The sequence below is a fragment of the Phyllostomus discolor genome, chromosome 12, assembly GCF_004126475.2.
Source record: "Phyllostomus discolor isolate MPI-MPIP mPhyDis1 chromosome 12, mPhyDis1.pri.v3, whole genome shotgun sequence".
In the NCBI taxonomy this organism is placed as follows: Eukaryota; Metazoa; Chordata; class Mammalia; order Chiroptera; family Phyllostomidae; genus Phyllostomus; species Phyllostomus discolor.
The window spans coordinates 33,005,743-33,029,524 of NC_040914.2; the positions used below are offsets into that span (position 1 = coordinate 33,005,743).

A 23,782-nucleotide genomic window follows, 5' to 3' on the forward strand; every position below is an offset into this window, starting at 1 on the left:
TGCAGAAAATCTCTCTCCATGGGCAAAAACCCAGGAGACACTGGTCTGTCATGGGATTCCTTTCACAGGGTGACATCACACAGGAGAACACTGATAATCAAGTGGAGAAGATGGAACATTCTGTCCCTTCACTTCTATAAAGGGTAAAATGAAAACACAAACACACATGCTCACAGACAGACAGTAATATGGTTGGATACAGAGAAGAAGGGGGTGAAGCAGGACAAAGAGACTAAAGGGGTCACACACCAGGTGAGAGACGAGATCAGACCCTGGAGAGTGAGCTCACACAGAGTGGGCCGATGTACCTCACAAACTGTACACGTCTGGATTATATAACATTAACCAAAGGTACCCCAACAAATTTCACTCAAAATCTTAAAAGATCATTAACTGCTCACCACTCAACTAAGAGAACTGATGTTTTCCTTCTTTGATTAACATAAACATATTTTTGTTTACTTACCCTTTGTTCACTAATTATCAGGCCTATCACCGGTAGAGACTCAGTAGTAGAACCTGTGCTCTGTGGTGTTGGCCATCAGACAGTCTGTGAGCAACAGTGTCTGTGAAAATAAAAGAAAATTAATCAATAAGTATTAAAATACAATTTCTCCTTCCAGAGTGTAGCCTATCAAGGCAATGTCTAAGTCCTGGGCCACAGCGTCCCTTGATGCAGGGGTGACACCCACTGGGGCAGCCCCATGGGCTTCCTGCTCTCTCGTTCCAGTGTCTACGGTGACGGCAGAGACGTGCTGAGCAGCTTGTGAGGGGCCCACAGATGTGAACGTGGATGTGCTCTTCACACTCACTTGGTACGGTCTCCGTGATAATATCCAAGACTCCCGATTCAGCTTGAAGACCTTCAGGAAAAGAGCTTGTTAGTTCTCAATGGTACCAAACCAGAGGTGAGAAAAGTTGCAACGATTAATTATACAGATGTAAGTGATACTGAAGTAAACCAGAATAATTCAGGACTTGTCACAGAATGGAAAATGTGCAAGAGGAAACACACAAGGGTAAGAATGGTAGTGACCGTTCGAGGCCTGTGCTGCCTTGGCTCAGGTCCCAGCAGGGTCTTTAGGTGAGACACAATGAGGGAACGATGAGGAAGTGTGGTTAATTTGGAAGAACTGTGTGACTTATCCACATACACAAAAAGAAAAATGTGCAATATGTCTGCGAGTAATGAATGGTGAACAACAGTGTTAAAAGTAACACAAATTGATATAAATGAAGTTTATTAATCCAGGCCCACCAGGCAGAGATTCTGCAGTTATATCTGCAGCTGTGTCTGGGCCAACAGGAAAGCCTGTGCATGTTTAGGGGACCGTTGACTCTGGAGAGCAAAGGAAGGAGCTACAGGTCCTTCCTTTGATGTGGAGGTAGGAACTCAAGCGCTTAGGGGGACAGGAGTGATGGAGTGGGTATGTCTTTTGAGTCCTGTTTTGCAATCTGGGAGTGTTCAAATGACATACATTCCACCAGCACATTGAGAAATACATTTTACAGAAAAAAACATAAAATATTTGAGGGCCTCCAGATCACTCTTCTCTCAAGGCCACACCTGGCATGGGAAACTGAAGCCTCGTAATTATCAAGTCTGATGTGACAGGTAGAGAACAGGTTCACAGCTGTGGGGAAGGGCTCAATGGATGGCAGAGGGTGGACGAGTATGAAATTGAGCAAAAAAAGAGAGAAAAAGCCATAGACACAAAAACATTTGGTGATTGTTGGGGGAATGAGAAGGAGGGTGGAGGAGGAAGGCATAGGGGTGATAAATGGTGAAAATGAAAACTTCACTCAAGGTAGTAAACCTACACCAAAATGTATAGATGTTGAAAGATTGAGCAATGAAACTGGTATCATTTTATTAAATAGTGTCACCATAATAAATTCAATAGAAATCAAATAACCATCTTGGGATATATTGGGTAATGAGGTAAAAAGGGTCAATGGGCCTTGTCTAATCACTAAACACTCAGTAGATCTGATCACCTAAAAAACAGTTACTCAAAGCGGCAAGAAATGAATATGGCCAGATCTGAGCTGGGGGTTGGCTAATTAATCCCGGGGCTCCTGGACATGAAGGCACCAAGGCCCCCCTGCATCCCTATAGGATATGTAGAAGCAGAAACATCCCGGGGGAAGAGAACAGTTGGTGTAGCTGGAATCATAAGGGCACTCCATGTGTCCCTTAACCAATACCCTGTCCTAAGCCAGTTACATGTTTGAATTTTCCAGTGAAGGAAAGACCAGATCCTCTGGGCAAGGCCCCAACAGACAACAGAACATTTCTACTGTCACCCATCCTTCATCCCCAGGAAAATGAGAGCCTTCACCAGGGTAACCCTGTAGTGGAGAGAAGGTGGAGATAAAGATCTTCCACAGACTACAGGACCCTGACCTTGAACTGGACTTGGACTGGGAATCGAAACTGTCATGGTGTCCCTGCACTAAGAGTAGGAGGTTTTGAGGACAGGTGGCCAATGGAATTTTAGCTCAGGACCATTAGGAAGTGGGTCCAAATGTCATCAGGCCCATCCTCTCATCTCCCCTCATTCCAGAATGCACAGCAGCAGTAGATGGTGGGTAAAGTTATACGGTGGGGAAGTCTAAACAGAAGCCATGAGAATGCCCAAGTGCAGGAAACTACGGAGTCAGAAGCTGTACACACACCTGCGTGGATGGCACAGGTTTGGGCTCCACAACTAAGGATTTACAAGGTGCAGAGGTGCTTATTCTGACCACATCAACATTTCATTTCTAATTAGAGTTGTACAAAAAAAAAAGTCAGAATAAGGAATGGAAGGAGGAGAAAAACTTAGAAAAGGACAGTAAATTGAGGCAAACTGTAACTACACGTGACTCTAACTGCAGCTGCAGCTGCCACGTTTTACCCTGGTTGAGCAACCTCACTTCAGGCATCTCCTGGAATCCACCTTCCCTGGTCCCCGCATCCCCTAGTACCCATAGCACCTACTGATCTGCAAATGCCCTTCCACTCATGTGAACCAAGCTCACCAAAGTGGTTTCCACTCAGCCTGTAGGGCCTGCACATCCCTTAACTGTACCAGCCCTGTGCAGCCCTGTATCTCCTCCTAGTCTGCAGAGGAACTGACTGCCTTCTCCATCCACAGCACGTCCCTCCTGCTGTTCCAGGAGAAGGAGGACGTGATGCTGCCTGGACCAGTGAGTGGGCACAGTGCTGCTAGGACTTCCTGACAGATTCTGAGGGGAAGAAGTTCAGAATGAATCTGACTCAAACTCAGGGGGCTTCTCAGTCAAATATTTACGGTCCAGTGATACTGAGCAGGACAGGGAAGAGCTGCAAGGTAAGTAGTAATGTCTGGAATCCAGTCCCTCCTGCAACACAAGATGAAGAAGCCCACCACACAGGGGGCCTGTGATGCTGGAGGCAGGACATTCATCAGCTGCACCAGGGTCTCCAGCCCAGGTGTGGAGGGAGCTGAGAAGCTGCTCAGTTGGAGACGGTCCCAGAAACACAGAGGGATCAGGGACCTGGGCCATGTGTTACTCTAGACCTGATGGTCCTACAAGTGTCACTGGTGGACAGAGGCTGTGTTTGCAGCCTGAGGAAGTCCAGGGGCTGAATCCCTGGGGTACTCAGTATTCTCAGTCAAGGTCTCCATGTCACACACAAATAACTGTTGTCCTTATGAATAAGAAGGCTTGGCCTTATTTTGTGAGTCAACATTGGCAAATATACTTCATGTGTGGAAGTGCAGGAATGCAAATGGAACAAAATGGGACCTTCCTGGCCTTCCAAAATATTCCCCAGCCACAAAACGAGAGTCTAAGGGTCCCCATCCTCAAAGGAAACAAGTGTCCCTTGTGTCATGACTGAGAAAGTGTGTGGAGGTCTGGACCACAGGGCTGCAAGCCATCACAGATGTCCTTACCTCTCAATCACAGACCAAAGGCAAAATAGGATCCAGACACTGAGGAAGCTGGCACTCAGGGGTCACTGGGCTGTGGAGACCTGGACAGGAATTTGTATTCGCAGGGGTCCCATCTTCACAGGAAACAGCCCACAGGGCCCTGGAGGGAGGCAGGGCTTCTAGGCTCTTCCTGAGGGGCCTCTTGCATCACAGGTAATTTCTATCCCCTCAAAGCCCCAAAAAGTCATAGGTGAAAAGAACAAAAATTCAGGGAAAGGCACTGTCATTGCGCTTCGAAACAGACTGTGATTTATCCCAAAGGCTTTCCTTGGTTTCAAGGAAAGAATGTTTTGATGCAGGTCACCAGGTTACCATGGATGATGAGCTGTCCATTATGACCTGGGTGTGATGTCACACAAAGGAAGCCTAGGACATTCATTTAAAGAGGTACTCATTGGACTTCCAGTAACCATGGCAGCTGAGTCAACATGGCCCACCTCTTCATACAACCACATCAAAATTACAGCTAAAATATACAGCAACCATCACTCTGAACCATCAGAAATAAATTGAAATGATGTCTAACAACTACCGAGTTAAAGAAACCACAGCCATCCAGACTGGTAGCAGGGGTACAAACATGGTCGGGCGGGTCCCATATCCCTGTGTGGTGGATAAAATCGGGAGGGATATCTCATGAGGAAGGAGTCTAAGTCTCAACTCAGAACACACAGCCCACGGTTCCAGTTCCAGGAAATAAGTCCCCACAACTTCTGGCTGCAAAAAGAAGTTGGAAAGAGTCAGTGGAAGAAACTTCTGGAGCCTCAAGGAGTTCCTCTTAAAGAACTCACATATGGACTCACCTACTCAGATTCATTCCCTCTGAGCTCCAGCACCAGGGCAGCACCTGGAAAGGCACCAGTGCTATACGGGAAGAAACTGAAGTGTCTGGCATCAAGGCGAGCAGAGGCTATTGTCCCTTTTCTAAACCCTCCCTCAACAGAGCTGGCAAGCTGCTGCCATATCTGAGACTCCATCCTCTGGGTAACTCTCTTTGACCAGAGGCTCTGCCCCACCCAACTTATGGACCCACCCAAGATGCTTTTCCACAAGAATAGCTGGCCTGGCACATGCTTCACAACATCCTAAATCCTATCAGACCAGCAGCAGCAGAACTCAGTGACCCCAGGCTTGGCTCTAGCAGCAGCCAGCCTAGATTCACAGCTTGTTCCCCTGGGACTCTCCAAGGCCAGCACAATAGCAGCCACCTGAGATTGCTTTATAGCTTAGCCAAGGTGTTCTGGGAGAAACTCAGGTGGGGGCTGACCTTGGCCTACACCACCCCAGATACTCCAAAGCCTGCGCACCCAGGGGACAGCTACAGGCAACATCCTAGCACCATTACCCTTCCCCTGCACAGCTGATCCTCCACAGAGGGCTGAGGTGGGTGGTCAGTGGTCACAGCCATTCCTTATAGTTGACTGGCCTGGTAAATCCCTCCCATTGACCTGTCAACAAAAAGCAAGGCTCAACTATAAGAGGAAGGTGTACTCAGACCACATGAAGGATACACTGGGAGCACCCACCTTGGGATATAGGGGAGGCTGTGCCACTGGACTCTACAGGACTCCTACTACATGAGGCCACACTACCAAGACACAAAATCAAGCAGGTCTACCAAGTACACAGAAACAAAAATGGGAGACTGTCAAAATGAAAAGACAAAAAAACATGGCCCGAATGAAAGAACAGATGAATCTCCAGAAAAAGAGGTACATGATATGGAGATAAGGAATCTATCACATACAGAGTTCAAAAACACTGGTGATACAGATGCTCAAGGAATCTAGTGAAGACCTGAACAGCATACAAAAGATGCAATCAGAAATGAAGGATACACTAATTGAAATAAATTACAGGGAGACTACCTGTATTTTGATGAAGTGTAGAATCCAATCAATGATTTGGAACATGAGGAACCAAAAACCAGCCAATGAAAACAACAAGAAGAAAAAAGAATCCAACAAATGAGGGTAGTGTAAGCAGCTTCTGGGACAACTTCAAGAAGTCCAACATTTGCATCATAGGGGTGCCAAGGAGAGGGGAAAGAGCAAGACACTGGAAATTGATCTGAAGAAATAATGAAAGAAAACCTCCCTAATCTGGTGAATGAAATAGACATGTGGGTCCAGGAAGCACAGAGAGTCCCAAACAAGATGGATGCAGAGAGGCCCACTCCCAGAAACATCATAATTAAAATGTCAAAGGTTAAAGATACAGAGAGAATCTTAAGGGCAGCAAAGGAAAAGAAGTTACCCACAGGAGAGTTCCCAATTGGATTGTCCTGTGGGAGAGTTCCCACAGGATTGTCTGCTGATTTCTGAAAACAGACTTTGAAGGCAAGAGTTGACTGGCAAGAAATCTTCAAACTCATGAAAGCAGGGAAGTACAGCCAAGACTGCTCTACCCAGCAAAGCTATCACTTACATGAAAAGCCGATGCAGAGCTTATGTGACAAGGAAAAACTAAAGGAGTTCATCATCACCAAGCCAGAATTACATGAAATGTTAAAAGGACTTATTTAAGAAAAAGAAGATCAAAATAATGAACAGTTAAATGGCAAAAAATACCTATCTATCAATAACTGAATTTAAAAAACCAACTAAGCAAACCAGAACAGAGACAGAATCATGGTTATGGAGCATGTTTTGATGGCTGCCAGATGGAAATGGGCTGTGGGCAATGGATGAAGAGGTGAGAGAATAAAGAAGCACCAATTGGGCACTGGCTGGTGTAGCTCAGTGGATTAAGCACGAGCAGCGAACCAGAGTGTCACCAGTTCAATTCCTAGTCAGGGCACATGCCTAGGTTGCTGGCCAGGTCTCCATTATGCGGAGTGTGAGAGGCAGCTACACTTGGATATTTCTGTCCTTCTCTTCACCTCTTTCTAAAAATGAATAAATAGTCTTAAAAAAAAAAGAAGGTCCAAAAAGTAGATACTGAATGGCCATGGGGATGGAAAGAACAGTCTAGGAAATGGAGCAGCCAAAGAACTAATACACATGACCCAGGGACATGAACAATGGTGGGGGATGGCCTGAAGACCTAGGGAGTGTGGGAGGAAAAATGGGGAGAGATCATGACAACTGTAACAGAATAATCAATAAAATATCATGGTATTGATATTTTACAATGAAACATCATGAAAAAGTGGTATATATGTCATTTCACCTGGGCCAATATTTAGGACACATGTCACTTACTGCATTTTGCTGTGTATACTGTGCACTTATTTGCCCAAATTTTTGAGGGAAAAATAAGGAGGCACATTATACATGGGTAGTACTGAAATAGTAGTATCTCTTCTTGTGTTTTCTAATTATGTTATATAAAATTTCTTATATTGTATGCTTTCAAAACAAATAAAAATCCTTTATAATTTATAAATGCAAGAATCTAAATATAAATAAATAAAAACTGAATTAAATCATTAAAATGGAAGAGTTTCCTCATAAATGTTTTGGCCAAATTATGGGTGTGTGTTATACGTGGCAAAATATCATGTATAAAGACGTGTCCCAAATGACTTGGTCTGTAGTGCGTGTCCCTCTCTCAGCCTGCACCCGTGGACACATGGGAGCTCCCAGACCTGTGGGCAGAGGAGGGAAAGCCGTGGCCTGGTTTCCAGATCAGTAAGCACCACAGAGAGGCACCACCAGGAAGTGGACAGCTGCAACACTCCAGACCACCTCGGGGACATTCGTGGAGGACACAGGGTGGCCCTCATCGTTAACTTTGATAGGGAACATGATTACCACATATGCAAGTGTATGATTTCTCTACTCTGGCCACTATTTTATTTCATTTGTATTATTGTTTTAAACAATGTATTGATTTTAAAGAGAAAAGATAGACAGACACAGAGACAGACAAACAGCGACTTGTCCCTTTAGTGACACATTCACTGCTCGATTCCTGATTGTGCCCTGAGGGGGAATTGATCCATACCCTTGGCAACAGGCAGAGTATCAGGAAGGTGCTCTCACCACCTGAGCTGCTGGGCCAGGGATGGCCAGTATTTTAAATCAATATTTAGAAACTTCAATGAGACAAATTAATTTTGTTGACAATCAAACTGGGGAGCAGGTATGCAGAAAGATCTCTCTCTCCATGAGCAAAAACCCAGGAGACACTGGTCTGTCATGTGATTCCTGTCACAGGGTGACCTCACACAGGAGACACTGATAATCAAGTGGAGAAGATGGAACATTCTGTCCTTCCACGTGTATAAAAGATACAAATGAAAACACAAAGAAACAGACATTCTCACACACTGAGACATAGTATGGTTGGTTACAGAGAAGAAGGGGGTGAAGAAGGATGAAGAGACTAAAGGGGTCAAACCCCAGGTGACAGAGGAGGTCAGACCCTGGAGAGTGAGCTCACACAGAGTGGGCAGATGTCACCTTACAAATTGTACGCCTCCAGTTCATATAACATTAATCAATTGTATCCCAATAAATTTCACTGTAAAAAAATTTAAAAGACCTTTAGTTGATCACCTGTAAATAAGGAGAAGAGATATTTTCTTTCTTTGAGTAACAGAAATATGGCTTTGTTCTCTTACCTTTTGTTCACTAAGGATCAGGTGGATTTAGACTCAGTAGTAGAAGCTGTGCTGTATGGTGTCAGCCATCAGACAGATTATGAGCATAAGTGCCTGTGAAAATAAAAGAAAATTAATTCATATGTATTAAAACCCATTTTGTCTTGCAAAGTCCAGCCAATCAGGACATCATCTAAGTCCTGGGTCACAGCATCACTCGATGCAGGAGTGAGGCCCGCTGGCGCAGCCCCATGGGCTTCCTGCTCCCTAGTTCCAGTGTCTGCGGGACGGCAGAGATGTGCTCAGGATTTTCTGCCTCACCCACAGATGTGAACGTGGACACGTTCTTTATAGTCACTTGCGATGCTCTGGTGATTATATCTAAGTCCTCAAATTCAGCTGCAGGAAAGAGCTTCAGGAAAAGGGCCGTGTTAGTTCTCAATGGTCGGAAATGGTTCATTGTAGAGGTGACTGATACTGAAGTCAACTAGAATAATTCAAGACTTGTCACAGACTGGACAAATGTGCAGAGGAAACACACAGAGAGAAGAATGGTAGTGACCTCTTCTGTAGTCATTGTCACCTTAGCTAAGGTCCCTGAAGGGCCCTACAAGTGAGGGACAGGGAGGGAACCATGAGGAAGTTTGCTCCACTAGAAGACAACCTGGGTTTTGAAATACAAACAAAGAGAGAAATATGTAATATGTCTGTGAATAATGAATGGGAATAATAATGTTAAAAAGAAACATAACTTTGGTTTAAATGAATTTATTAATTCGGGCCCACAGGGCAGAGATTCTGCTTTTTCCAGATATTTGCTGCTATGTGTGGGCCAACAGAAAAGGCTCCGAATGTTGATGGGGTAGTTGGCTCAAGGATACATTTGGGGATGGCTCAGAGACTGTGACATGGAAAAGCTACAGCTCCTTCCTTTGATGTGCAGGTAGGAATCCAATAGCTTAGAAAAACAGGAGAGATGGAGTGGGTTTGTCTTTATATTCTGTTTGGCAATCTGGGAGTGTCCAAAAGACACATTCCACCAGCACATTGAGAAATACAATTTAGAGAAAAAACATAAAATATTTCAGGGCTCCCATGTTCACTCTTCTCTCAAGGCCACACCTGGCATGGGACACTGAAGACTCTCAATCATAAAATCTAGTGTGACAGGGAGAGAGCAGGCTCACAGCTGTGGGGAAGGGCTCTATGGACAGCAGAGGGAGGGGTATGATTGAGCAGAAAATATGAAACACAAACTCATAGACACAGAAAACACTTTAGTGTTTGTTGGGGAAGAAGGAGGAGGGGCAAATAAGGGTATAGGTTGGTACATGGTGAAAAAGAAGACTTGACTTAAGTGGGTAAACCCACAATAAATCATAGAGAAGATGTGATTTAAAACTGTCCTAGCAAAACCCTTTATCATTGTGTTAACCAGGGTCACTCCAATAAATTCAATTAGAGCCAATATAATCATCTGCAGATAAACTGGGTTCCAGGGTAGCAGGGGGCAAAGGGCCCTATCACATCACTAGACACTCAGTAGACCTGATCACTTAAAACACAGCAGATCAAAGTATCATCAAATGAATGCAACCACTAGTGAGCTGTGGGCTTGGGTGACTAATCCCGGGTGTCCTGGACATGAAGGAAGCAACGCTCTCACATTCGATGTGATCTATACAAGCAGAAACATCCCGGGTGCAGTAAACAAGGGTGTAGCTGGATCATACAGACACTCAGTCTGTGCCTTAACCAATACCCTGGTCTGAAACAGTTACATTTTTAGAATTCTCCAGTGAAGGAAAGACGAGATCCTCTGAACAAATCCGTAAGAGACAACAGAAGATTTCTACTGTCAACCTTCGTTCATACCTAAGAAAATGAGAACATTCACGAGGGTCACTGTGTATGGGAGAGAAAGCAGAGAAACAGATAATCCAGATCCTACAGGACCCTGGTTATGAACTGCACTTGGACTAGAAATCCAGAGTGTCACCGTGACCCTGAACTAACACTAGCAGCTCTTACAGAAGCTGAACAATGGAACTTTAGACCAGGACCATATTGAAGTGTGTCCAAGTGTCATCACAACCAACTTGTCATTGTCCCCATAATCTAGAGTGCACAAGAGAAATACACGTAGCAGCTGAAAGATTCTCTAACCTTATGCACTGGGCAGTGAGGGTTACATGGTGGGAAAGTCTAAACAGAAGCCAGGACAACTGTTCGTATTCAGGAAACTAATGAGGTAGAAGCTGGACATACACCTGGGTGGACGGCAGAGGTGTGTGCTCTACACACACGGATTTAGAAGATGCAGGAATCCTCATTCCCCCACATCCACATTCCACTTCTAAGTAGATGGGTGCAAAAAAAAGGAGAAAGAAGGAGGAGGAAAAGAAGAGGAACTGAAAGAATAAGGAGAAAAAGAAACTTAGAAAACAACAGTAAATTAAGGAAAACTGTAACTACATGTGACTCTCACTGCTGTGGTACCCACATGGTTAACCTGGATGAGTAACCTCAGTTCAGGCATCCACTGGTACCCTAATCTCCTGGAACCTGCATCCCCTGGTACCTGCGTGCACTGACTGATCTGGCAAATGCCTTTCCAGTCATATGGACCAAAGGTCAACACAGTTATTTTTACTGAGCCAGCAGGCCTACAAATTCCTTCACGGTCCCATTTTGGGGCATGTCCCCCTGCAGCCCTGTGTCTCCTCCTAGTCTGCAGAGGAACTGACTGCCTTTTCCATCCATAGCACATCCTTCCCGCTGTTCCAGAGGGATAATGAACTGATGCTGCCTGGACCAGTGAGTGGGCACAGTGCTGCTAGGACTGCCTCACAGATCCTGAGGGTCAGAAGTTCGCAATGAATGTGGCTCAAATTGAGGGGCTTCTCACTCAGTCAAATCTTTACAGTCCAGTGATACTGAGCAGGACACACAATAGTTGCCAGGTAAATAGTAATCTGTGGAATATGGCCCCTGCTGCAACACAAGATAAATAGGCCCAGTACCCAGGGGGCCCCTGATGCTGGAGGCAGCACATTCCTCAGCTGTGCTAGGGTCTCCAGCCCAGGTGTGGGGGGAGCTGAGAACATGCTCAGTTGGAGACAGGCCCACAAACACAGAGGGCTTTGGGACAGCAGCAGCCTGCTGTGTCAGCTGTCCTGTGACCTGGGCCATGTGTTGCTGTAGACCGGATGGTCCTATAAATGTCACTGGTGGATAGAGTTTTTGTTTAGAGACTTAGGAAGCCTGAGGGTGAATCCCAGGGCTGATGCTCAGTGTTTACAGCCAAGGTCTTGACATCACACACAGATAAGTGCTGTCCTTTTGAGGAAGAACAGTTGGCCTTATTTTTGAGTCAATTGGCAAATATACTTCATCTCTAAAAAGGCATCAATGTAAGTGGTTTAACCACCAGCTTTTACTCAGAAATCTTTTCCACTCAGAAAATAACATCTAAGTGGGTGAATCCTCTGTCCCTTGTGTCATTACTGAAGAAGAGTGTGGAGGGCAGAATGCAGGGGTGCAAGCCCTCATAGATGTCCTTACCTCTGAGTCTCAGAGAAAGAGCAGAAATTGGACCCAGATGCTGGGGAAGCTGACACTGATGGTTCACTGGGCTGTGGAGACCTGGGCAGGATCTGGATCTGCAGGGTCTGATCTCCGCAGGCTCCTGGCCACAGGGACTTGTGGGGAGGCTGGGCTTCCAGACTCTGGCTGAGGTCCATGGGGGCATCACAGGTGGGTTCATTCTCTGTGAGGTCCAAAGCTGTTGTACATAAAAGAGCAAGAATTCAGGGAAAGGTACTGCCATTGCTCCTCAAAATGGACTGTGATTTGCCCCAAAGGCTTTTCTTGGTTTCAGAGGAAGAATGTTTAACCGAGGGTCACTAGGTTACCATGGAATCTAAGCACATTATGACCTGGGTGTGATGTCATGCACAGGAAGACTACGACATCCATTAAAGTGGTACATACGCCATTGCACCTGGGCTAACACTTAGGGCACAGGCAAAGTATTCAATGAGGTGGCCCAGATGCCTTGGTCTTTAGAGTATCTTTCCATCAGCCTGTACCTGTCGGCACAGTAGAAGCTCTAATGACCTTGGGTAGAGGAGGGAAAACCGTGGCCTGGTTTCCAGGTCATTTAGCAAAATCGGGAGGCACCACCAGGAAGTGGATGGCTCCAAAGTGACAGGACAGCTATGGGACATTCGTGAAGGACAGAGGGTCAAGAAGTACATCCCATGGGAACAAGTGCCCCTCACCATGAACTTCGATAGGGAGCATAAAGGGCCAGATACGCAAGTACTTGATTTCTCTCCTCTGGCCAACATTTTACTTAATATTTAATATTGTTTTAAAGTATGTCTTGATTTTTAGAGAGAGAGACAGGACAGACAGAGACAGAAAGACAAACATCAACTCGTTGTTCCATTTAGTGACACATTCAATTAGTTGATTCCTGCATGTGCCCTGGCAGGGCAATTAATATGCAACCTTGGCCTATTGGGAAGATGCTCTCAGCATCTGAGCTGCCCGACCAGGGATGGCCAGAATTTCAAATCAATATTTAGAAACTCCATTAAAACATGTCATTTTAAAAGGAAAAGAGGCTCAGAAAGAATGAAAAGAAATTAAGGGAAAGGCAGGACAATGTGAAATGTAATAATATCCATATAGTAGGGATACCAGAAGGAGAAGAACAACAAGGGATAAAAAACCTGTTTGAAAAAGTAATGATGGAAAACTTCCCTAATTTGATGAGAGAAAAAGTCACACAAATCCAGGAAACACAGAGAGTCCCAGTCAAGAGGACATACATTCCACCAGCACACTGAGAAATACATTTTAGAGAAAAACAAAATATTTGAGGGCCTCCATGTTCACTCTTCTCTCGAGGCCACACCTGACATAGGAAATCGGAACCTCTTAATGAGAAAATCTAATGGGACAGGTAGTGAGCAGGTTCACAGCTGTGGGGAAGGGCTTGATGGATGGCATGGGCTCAAGGGATATGATATTGAGCAAAAAAAAGAGAAAGGTCCATATACACAGATACATTTTGGTGACTGTTGGGGGAGTGGTAATGAGGGTGCAGGATGACAGCATAGGGGTGTTAAGATATGAAAATGATGACTTGACTTAAAGTTGTAAATGGACAATAAAATGTACAAATGAATAACTGTGCACCGAAAAATGGTGTCATTTTGTTAACTAGTGTCACCCCAGTAAGTTCAATAAAAAGCAAATAATCATCTGGGGATAAATTGGGTCCCAGGGTACCAGGGACCAAAAGGCCTTGTGCTATCACTAAACACTCAGTAGATCTGATCACCATAGAGACAGCAAATCAAAGCACCAGGAAATGAGTCTGACCGGAACTGAGCTGCGGGCTTGGTAATTAATCCAGGGGCTCCTAGATGTGAAGACAGCAAGCCCCCCGCATTCCTACGTGATCTGTACAAGCGAACAGGGGTGTAGCTGGGATCATAACGACACTCAGTCTATCCCTTAACCAATACACTGTCCTGGGATAGTTACAGTTTTAGAATGCTTTGGTGATTTGACGACCTGCTCCTCCAGACAAATCCCAACACACTACAGAACATTTCTACTGTCAGCCTTCCCCCATGCCTTGCTTCATCCCTGGGAAAATGAGAGCCTTCACCAGGGTCACTGTGTACTGGAGAGACAGCAGAGAAACAGATAATCCACAGATGACAGGACCTGGTTCTGAACTGAATTGGACTAGGAATCCAGAGTGTCACTGTGACTGCACTAACAGTAGGAGTTTCAGGGGACCTTACCAATGGAATTTTCCATTGGGACCATTGGGATGTCAGTCCAAATGTTGTCTGACCCATTTTGTCATTGTCCCCTCAACTTAGAATGCATAAGAGAAATGGATGTAGCAGCTGAAAGATTCTCTCTACTTGTTCACTGGGCAGTGAGGGTTATATGGTGGGAAATTCTAATCAGAAGCCATGAGAAGTGTCTGTATACAGGAAAGTAGTGACTCAGAAGCTGTGCTCACACCTGGGTAGAAGTCAGCAGTTTGTTCTCTACACACAAGAATTTAGAAGATGCAGGAGAGCTGATTCCCACATCAACATTCCTCTTCTAATTAGACATGGGGAAAAAGAGGAGGAGGAGAAGCAGATGAAAGAAAGAATCAAAGACAGACCAGGAGGAGAAGAAACTTAGAAAATGACAGTAAATTGATGCAAGCTTCAAGTGCATGTGATTCAACTATTGAGGCAGCCTCGTGGTCACTGTGGTTTTACAACCTCAGTTCAGGCATCTCCTGGTCCCTGCACCCCTGGTACCCGCCTGCACCTACTGATCTGCAAATGCCTTTCCAGTCATGTGAACCAAAGGTAACCCAAGTTGTTTTTACTAAGCCAGCAAGGCCCGAACAACCAAAACCCTAATCCTACCTCAGAGACACATTCCCCTGCATCCCTATGTCCCCACCTAGTCTGCAGAGGAACTGACTGCCTTTTCCATCCACAGCACGTCCCTCCTGCTGTTCCAGGGGGAGGATGACATGACACTGCCTGGACCAGTGAGTGGGCACAGTGCTGCTAGGACTTCCTGACACACTCTGAGGGTCAGAATTTCAGGATAAATCTCATGCAAATTCAGGGGGCTTCTCACTCAGTGAAATATTTACAGTCCAGTGATACTGAGCAGGACAGGTGCCTGGTACAAGGTAAGCAGTAATCTGTGGAATGCGGCCCCTCCTGCAACACAAGGGGAAGAGGACCAGCACCCAGGGGGCCTCTGATGCTGGAGGCAGCACATTCCTCAACTGCACCAGGGTCTGCAGCCCAGATGTGGAAAGAGCTGAGAAGCTGCTCAGTTGGAGACGGGCCCAGAAACACAGAGGGCTCTGTGACAGGGGCAGCCTGCTATGCCAGCAGCCCTGTGACCAGGGCCATGTGTTGCTGTAGGCTTGATGGTCGTAGAAGTGTCACTCTTGGTCAGAGGTTTTGTTTGCAGCCTGAGAAAGACCTGGGGCTGAATCCCAGGGTAGATAGATACTTAAGACTTTCGACCAGATCTTGATATCACACAAAATAAATATGGTCCTCTTGAGTAAACACATTTGCCTTATTTGTTCAGTCAAAGATGGCAAAGAGGATTCATGTCTGAAAATGTAGGAGCAAGACAGTACAACTACTGTCCTTTCCTCCCCCTCCAAAATCTTCTCCAGCCATAAAAAAGAATCTTGTGTCATGACTGAGAAAGAGATTGGAGGTCTGACCACAGGGCTGCAAACCCTTAGACGTCCTCCAGGGCTTCCAGGCTCTGGCTGAGTCCATCGGGACATCACAGGTGGGTTCATCCCCTCTGAAGACCAAAGCAGTACAAGCTGAATAAAGCAAAGATTCAGGGAAAGGCACATCCATTGCCCCTCAAAGTTGTGTGTGTTTTGCCCCGAAGGCTGTCCTTGGTTTCAGAGAAAGAATGTTTTGTCACAGGTCACCAGGGTACCATGGATCCTGAGCTGTCCATTATGACCTGGGAGTGATGTCACACAAAGGAAGACTATGATATCCAGTTAAAGTGATACACACATACAGGATTTCCGGTGATGAAGGCAGCTTAGCAGACGTGTACAATCACACTGTAGAGATGCAACTGAGACTGAGTCAACCAGTGTAGTTCAGGACTGGTCACAGACTGGAAAATGTGCAAGAGGAAACACACAAGGCTAAGAATGGGAGTGACCTCTCCTGTGGCCATTGCCAGCTTGGCTCAGGTCCCTGCAGGGCCCTAAAGGTGAGGGACAGAGAGGGAACCACAAGGAAGTGTGCTCCACTAGAAGACAACCTGCATTTTGAATCATGTACAAAAAGAAAAACATGCAGTATGTGTGTGAATAATGAAGGATGGATACTAATGTTAAAAAGAAACATAACTTGGTTTAAATGAACTTATGAATGTTGGCCCACAAGGCAGAGATTCTGCATTTAAATCTGCAGCTACATCTGGGCGAACAGCAAAGCGTCAGCATGTTTAGGGGACGGCTGACTCAGGAAAGCATTCAGTGAGGGCCCGGCAACTGTCACATGGAAAAGCTACAGCTGGTTCCTTTGATGCTGAGGGAGGATTTCAGGAGCTTAGAGGGACAGGAATGTTGGAGTGGGGTTATCATGTAAGTCCTATTTCGCAATCTGGAAGTGTTCCAATGGCATATGTTCCACCAGTACACTGAGAAATGCATTTCAGAGAAAAAAAATATAAAATACTTGAAGGCCTCCATGGTCACTCTTCTCTCAAGATCCCACCTGGCATGGGAAACTGAAGGCTCTCAATAATAAAATCTGATGTGACGGGTAGAGACCAGGCTAAAAGCTCTGGGGAAGGGCTCGATGGATGGCAGGGGGAGGGGTATGAGTGAGCAGAAAATATGAAAGATAAACTCATAGACAGACAAAAAACCTTAGAGTTTGTGGCAGAAGAGGGGGGAGGAAGGAAGAATATAGGTTGATAAATGGTGAAAAAGAAGACTTGACCTAAGTGGGTAAACCCACAATAAATTGTACAGATGATGTGATTTAAAATTGTCCACCAAAAGCCTGTATTGCTTTGTACACCAGTGTCACCCCAGTAAATTCAATGAAAGTGCAGCCAAGCTGCACACACACCTGGGTGGACGGCAGAGGGGTGTGCTCTACACACAAGGAGATGCAGGGGTGCTGATACCCACCACAAGGACATTCCAATTCTAAGCAGATTTGTGCAATGAAAAAGGAAGAAGAAGGAGGTGGGGAATAGGAACAGGAAGAAAAAGGAGGAAAAGAAGGAGAAGAAACTTAGAGAATGACAGTAAATTAAGGAAAACAGTTACTACATGTGACTCACTGTTGCAGCAGCTACGTGGTTAACCTGTTTGAGAAACCTCAGTTCAGGCATCTCCTGGCACCCGCATCCTTTGGTCCCTGCATGCACCTACTGATCTGCAAATGCCTTCCAGTCATGTGAACCAATGGTCACTACAGCTATTTTTACTGAGCCAGCAGGCCTGCACACCCCTCACTGTCCCACCTTGGGGCCGGTTCCCCTGCAGCCCTGTGTCTCCTCCCAGTCTGCAGAGGAACTGACTGCCATTTCCATCCACAGTATGTCCCTCCCGCTGTTCCAGGGGGAGGATGACATGACTGTCTGGATCAGTGGGTGGGCACAGTGCTGCTAGGGCTTCCTGACAGACTCTGAGGCTCAGAAGTTCACAATGAATGTGACTCAAATAGGGGGCTTCTCACTCAGTGAAATATTTACAGTCCAATGATACTGAGCAGGACAGGGAACAGCTGCAAGGTAAATAGTGATCTGTGGAATGGGGTCCCTCCTGCAACACAAGAGGAAGAGGCCCAGCACCCAAGGGGCCTCTGATGCTGGAGGGAGCACATTCCTCAGGTGTGCTGGGGTCTCCAACCCAGGGGTGGAGGGAACGGAGAAGATGCTCAGTTGGAGATGGGCCCAGAAACCCAGAGGGCTCTGGGAAAGGGGCAGCCTGCTGGGCCAGTGGACCTGTGACCTGGGCCCTGTGACCTGGGCCCTCTGTTGCTGTGGACTTGATGGCCCTACAAGTTTCTCTGTGGATAGAGGCTCCATTTAGAGACTTAGGAAGCCCTGGGGGTAAATCACAAGGCAGATGCTCAGTGTTTACAGCCAAGGTCTTGACATCACAGAGAAATAACTGCTGCCTTTTTGAGAAAAAACTGTTGGCCTTCTTTTCAGTCAAAATTGGCAAATATACTTCATCTCTGAAAAGGCATTAATGTGGGTGGTTCAACCACCTGCTTTTACTGAGAATCATTCCCACCCAGAAAACAAGAATCTAAGTGCCCGAATCCTCTGTCCCTTGTGTCATGACTGAGAAAGAGTGTGGAGGACAGACCACAGGGCTGCAAACCCTCCGAGATGTCCTTACCTCTGAGTCTCAGAGAAGGAGCAGAAACTGGACCCAGACGCTGGGGAAGCTGATACTGATGGGTCACTGGGCTGTGGAGTCCTGGGCAGGATCAGGATCTGCAGGGTCTGATCTCTGCAGGCACTGGCCACAGGGAGCTGCAGGGAGGCCGGGCTTCCAGGCTCTGGCTGAGGTTCTTCTGGGCATTACAGGTGGGTTCATCCCCTCTGAAGTCCAAAGCAGTTCTAGATAAAAACAGCAAGAATTCAGGGAAGGTACTGCCATTGCCCTTCAAAATGGACTATGACTTGCCCCAAAGGTTTCCTTGTTTCCAGAGGAAGAAAGTTTAACCACGGGTTACCATGTTATATGGAACCTGAGCTGTCCATTGTGATCTGGTGTGATGTCACCCACAGAGTCATACAGAAGACATGCACAGGGAGACCCCAGCACCCACTCACTGTGGTCCCCACAGGATGCCACCTGGGCAGACCCTGCAGGAGGAAGCAGCTGTGTCACCAGTGGCCCCAACACCCTTGGAACCCATGCTGTACAGTGTGTGTATCTCTCGGCCTCGGCCTCGAGGGAGCCCTGAGAATCGGGGCTGGTTTCTAGGTACTTTCACAGAATATGGACAAGTGGCAGAAAAGGACAGCAGCAGCAGGACAGACCACCAGCGGACATCCATGAAGGACAGCGACTCAAGGAAACCCCTCCAGAGGGACATGATTCAGGCACTTCCCCTCACTATTCACTTAGCAGGGAAGGATAATGCCCAGATGCACCATCATAGGCTGCTTCAGGGCTCCTGGCTGCAGTCTGTACCAGTGATCAGGGACCTGAGGGAACATGATACTCTGAGCACGGGGACACTGAACTCTGGGGGACAGGTGAGTGGGCAGGGCTCCTCAATGGGCTGTCAGACCCTGAAGACCAGGTGATGCTGGGATGGCAGGACATAGGCCCCGGCACCCAGTGGTTTCTGGATGTTGGACACAGCGCATTGCTCAACAGCAAGTTTCTCCGTCCTGTTACAGGGGGACCTGACGGAGGGGCAGACGGAGGAGGTTACGGCGAGATAAATGGCTACAGCGGTGGTGAGCACAGTGTACTGAGGAGGTGTGTAGAATTGTGCTCCTGAAACCTACATAATTTTCTCAACTGACATTAACCAATACATCAATAAACAGAAAAAACACAACAAAGAAAAAATATGAAGACATTCTCCTTTCATCTAAGTAACACAAGACTACGTTTGTTTAGTTACCTTAGTTCACTAAGGATCCGGTGAAACATCTGTTGAATTTGGCTGTTCAGAATGTGTTTTGTGGTGTTTCCGTCAGACTTTTAGTAAGGACAAGTTTCTAGAAAAATAAAAAATATGAAGATTAATAGTTCAAAAGAAATTTCTGATTCCAGAGGTCAGTCAAGGGGACTCTCCATGTCATGGTGAGGCATCATCAGAGGGTGCCGCGAGAACAGCGTGAGGATCCACTGTATTTCCTGGGGCGCAGTCTCCGCATCTGTGGGGAAAACAGGGAGGTTCTAGAATCGCTGCGTGGTCCCACAGCAGCAGGCGTGGGGTCTGTGATCCATAATCACAGGGGCCGATCTCCTCCAAAATTCCACCCAAGTGCCCAGATTCAGCTGGAAAAGCTTCAACAGCAGAGTGGGTTTAGTTCTCTGAGATGCCAACACACAAGAGAGGGAGGTGAAAGTTCATCTGGACAGCTGTACCACATCCTGGAAAAACTTAGAATAATTCAGGACCTTTCACAGCCTGGAAGAATGTGCAAGAGGAATCACACCAGTGTCCTGACACGAGTGACTTCTGAGCCAGCTGCCACCTTGACAAAATCCCTGTCCCAGCAAGGCCGTAAAGCTGAGGGACTAAGAGTGGACACTGACCAAGTGTGCCCCACTCCCAAAGGACTTTCTAAGTTCCCGGTTCACACAAACAGGAACATGAGGAGCATGTGTGGGACGCTCCAGGGTGGGGAGGTGGGTGAACATGACCCGGCCCACCTCAGCCCATTGGAAAGGGCTCCAAGTGTAAGTTGGCAGGTGTGGCTGAAACAAGATAGCAGGGACAGTGGGTCCACTGTGAGTGACATGAAAGTGCTCACTGTCCCTTGGCTTAACGGGGAGGAAGGAATTCAAGAGGTTAGAGACAGGGACATATGAAGGTGGATCAGTCATTTAAGCCTACCTGACACTCTGGGAGCATGCTGAAGGGACACCTTTCCCCCACGTATGCAGACACATACTGGGAGGCCGCACTGAGCATCTCTGAGGGGCCCCGAGATCACTCTTCCTTGAAGACCAGACCTGACAACGGGGACTACAGCCAAGCAGGGGGGAAGCTGAGTGTGATGGAGTGAGTGCATTTTGGGGCCCAGGGGCCCAGCTCCTTTATTCACCTTTGGAAGGTCTGGTTTCTCCCACAGACAGGGAGTCAAAGCAGCATCAGACCAGCCTGACCCACACTGGCCTGTCGTGTGGACTGATCATCACAGGGCTCCTGGACGAGAGAAGCACAGACAGCCCTGTTCATTCTTCCGTGCCCTGCATAAGCAGAAATGTTCTCAGTGAGATGAACAATGGCGTGACCTGCCATAAATGTGCTGCATCAGCCTGTGTACCATTCTAAGACCTGACCCTGTTCACACCCCCAGAACCCGTGGAATGCACGGGAGACACCACACCCACTTGAGGAAGGACCCCAGCACACTGCTGAGAAACTGTGTTGTGTATCTGACTTCAAGCCTGTCCCCAAGGGCCCCAAAGCCTTATTCAGAAACACTGGTTCTGCACTGGCATTGTTCATGGGAGACCCAACATGTCACTGTGAGCCTACTCTGAGAGCAGGGGCTCGAGGGTCCACTGATCATTAGAGTGTTACCTGAGGACATTTGGAAGTGGGTCCTAATGTTCTGGACCCATCCTGTCATTGTCCCCTAGTTTTAGAACACACAACTTAAACAGACATAGCAGCTGCAAGATACCCACACTGGATCACTGGGCAGTGAGGTGCTGGGGTGGGGAAGTCTGAACAGAAGTGGAGAGAACTGCCTGAACCCAGGAATCAGTGCGTCAGAAGCTGCTCACACAGCTGGGGGGACAGCAGAGGTGTGCACTACCGTCAGGGATGTGAAAGGTGCAGGGGTGCTGATTCCCATGACGTCTTCCTCTATTCTTCCTCTGCTTGAGCAAAAAATGAAGAAACAAACAAATTCGGAGAATGGCCATCGATGATCACACATTTCACACACAGGTCACCCACCTCCCGCTGCCGTACAACGTGGACTGCTGGGGAGCACACCCACACCTCACCTGAGAACCGTGTGCGGCCACTGACCTGGAAATGTCTTCTCCTGCACATGTATCCAAAGTCTACCAGGGCAGTTTCCTCTCAAGTCATGGTGGGAAATGCACCCTCAGTCTCTCACCTCAGGGACACGTCCACCCCTCAGCCCCATGTCACTCTTTGTCTGCAGAGTCCTGGCTGCCTCTCCCTGCACAGGCCACCCTGCCCACTGCTCCATCACAAGGATGTGGTGATGCTCCCAGCACCCAGCAGTGAGAACAGTACTTGCTCTGCTCACACTGGACACCCAAAGAAATCCGACTAAAACTCGGGGGTCTTCTCCCTCAGGGAACATTTACAGTCCGGTGTATGGAGCAGGACAGGAAATGGCTTCACAGCAAACAGTGACTCATGCCATCTGCTCCCTCCTGCAACCAACATGGATCCCAGCGCCCAGCTGTCTCTGGGTGTTGGATGCAGCACATTTCCCAGGACCACTTTCTGCACCACGTGTGTGGGGACCTGAGATGCTGTCAGTTACAGTTGGACCCAGGGGAACACAGGTTCTGCCACTGGTCCAGGCTGCTGTGCCAGCTGCTCTGTGACCTGGGTTATGTGTTGTCAGGGATGAGGCAGTCTTCCAGTGTCACTGGTGGACAGGGAGTCTGTTTGGGGCCTCAGGAGGACATGGAGGTGGATCACAGAGAGGATGCACAGGACTTGGAATCGAGGGCTTGTTGTCACAGAAAAACAGTGACAGCACCTTTGAGTAACAAGTCAGCATTTTAACGTCAGTCACATTTGGCAGTCACATTTCTTTCATGAAAATGCAGCCCTGGGAGTGAAACCACCCCAGGCCTTCACTCAGCCTCCAAAATCTTTGCCCAGCAGAAATGAAGGATGCAAGAACCCTGATCCTCTGTCACTGTGGTGTCACGACTGAGAAAGTCTGTGGAGGACGGACACAGGGCTGCAGCCCCTGCAGGGGGCCTCATCTTTGGAGTCAGAGACAGACAGCAGGGCCTGGGCCCAGATGCCACCAAACCTCATATTTGTGGGTCACTCGGTTCTGAGAGTGGAACAGACAGAAGTCCAATCCCAAAGCTCCAAGGGACCCTGGCTGTGCAGGGACCTGGGTGGGGCAGTGGCCCTATACGCAGGCTGAGGTCCATCTGGGCATCACGGTGCCTTCATCCCTTTGAGGCCCAAAGCAGTCAGTCCCACCTCGGAGGGGCAGACACTCAGGGGAAGGGGCTCTCATCACCCCTCGGAATAAGCAGTAATTTGTCCCACAGGTTTCCTTGGTTTCAAAGAATAAACAATGGACCATGGCCACCAAGTTGCCATGGATCTCGAGCTGTCCATTATGACATGGGTGTGATGTCACTACAGGAAGACTACGACATCCATGTAAAGTGGTACATTCGCCATTTCCCCTGGGCAAACAGTGGTGCTCACCTAAGGAATGCAATGCAGTGGCCCAGATGACTTGGTCTGTAGTGCATGTCCCTCTCTCAGCCTGCACCCGTGGGCATGTGGGGAGCTCCGAGACCTGTGGGAAGAGGAGAGAAAGCTGTGTCCTGGTTTCCAGATCATTCAGCACCACAGGGAGGACCCACCAGGAAGTGGACAGCTGCAACACAAGAGACCATCTTGGGGACATTTGTGGAGGATAGAGGGTCATGAAAAACCTCCAGTGGGAACAACTTAGGGACATGGCCCTCATTGTTAACTTTGATAGGGAACATGATCACCAGATATGCAAGTGTATAATTTCTCTCCTCTGGCTACTATTTCATTTTATTTTTATTATTATTTTTAAAAATGTATTCATTTTAAAGAGAAAAGATAGACAGAGACAGAGACAGACAAACAAGGACTTGTTCCTTTAGTGACACACTCACTGCTTGATTCTTGAATGTGCCCTGAGGGGGGCTCAATCCACAACCTTGGCAACAGGCAGAGTATCAGGAAGGTGCTCTTACCACCTGAGCTGTCTCGTCAGGGATGGCCAGTATTTAAAATCAATA

General features: G+C 47.3%; 1 long non-coding RNA gene across 1 annotated transcript; it reads right to left on the bottom strand.

The window, feature by feature from the left end:
- Positions 1-536: 536 nt before the first annotated feature.
- Positions 537-18,921, bottom strand: LOC118497533. Its single transcript, XR_004900052.1, has 3 exons — positions 18,907-18,921; positions 18,467-18,573; positions 537-566 (listed from the first exon to the last, which is right to left on the bottom strand). It is a non-coding gene; the product is annotated as an uncharacterized LOC118497533 (long non-coding RNA).
- Positions 18,922-23,782: the final 4,861 nt, after the last annotated feature.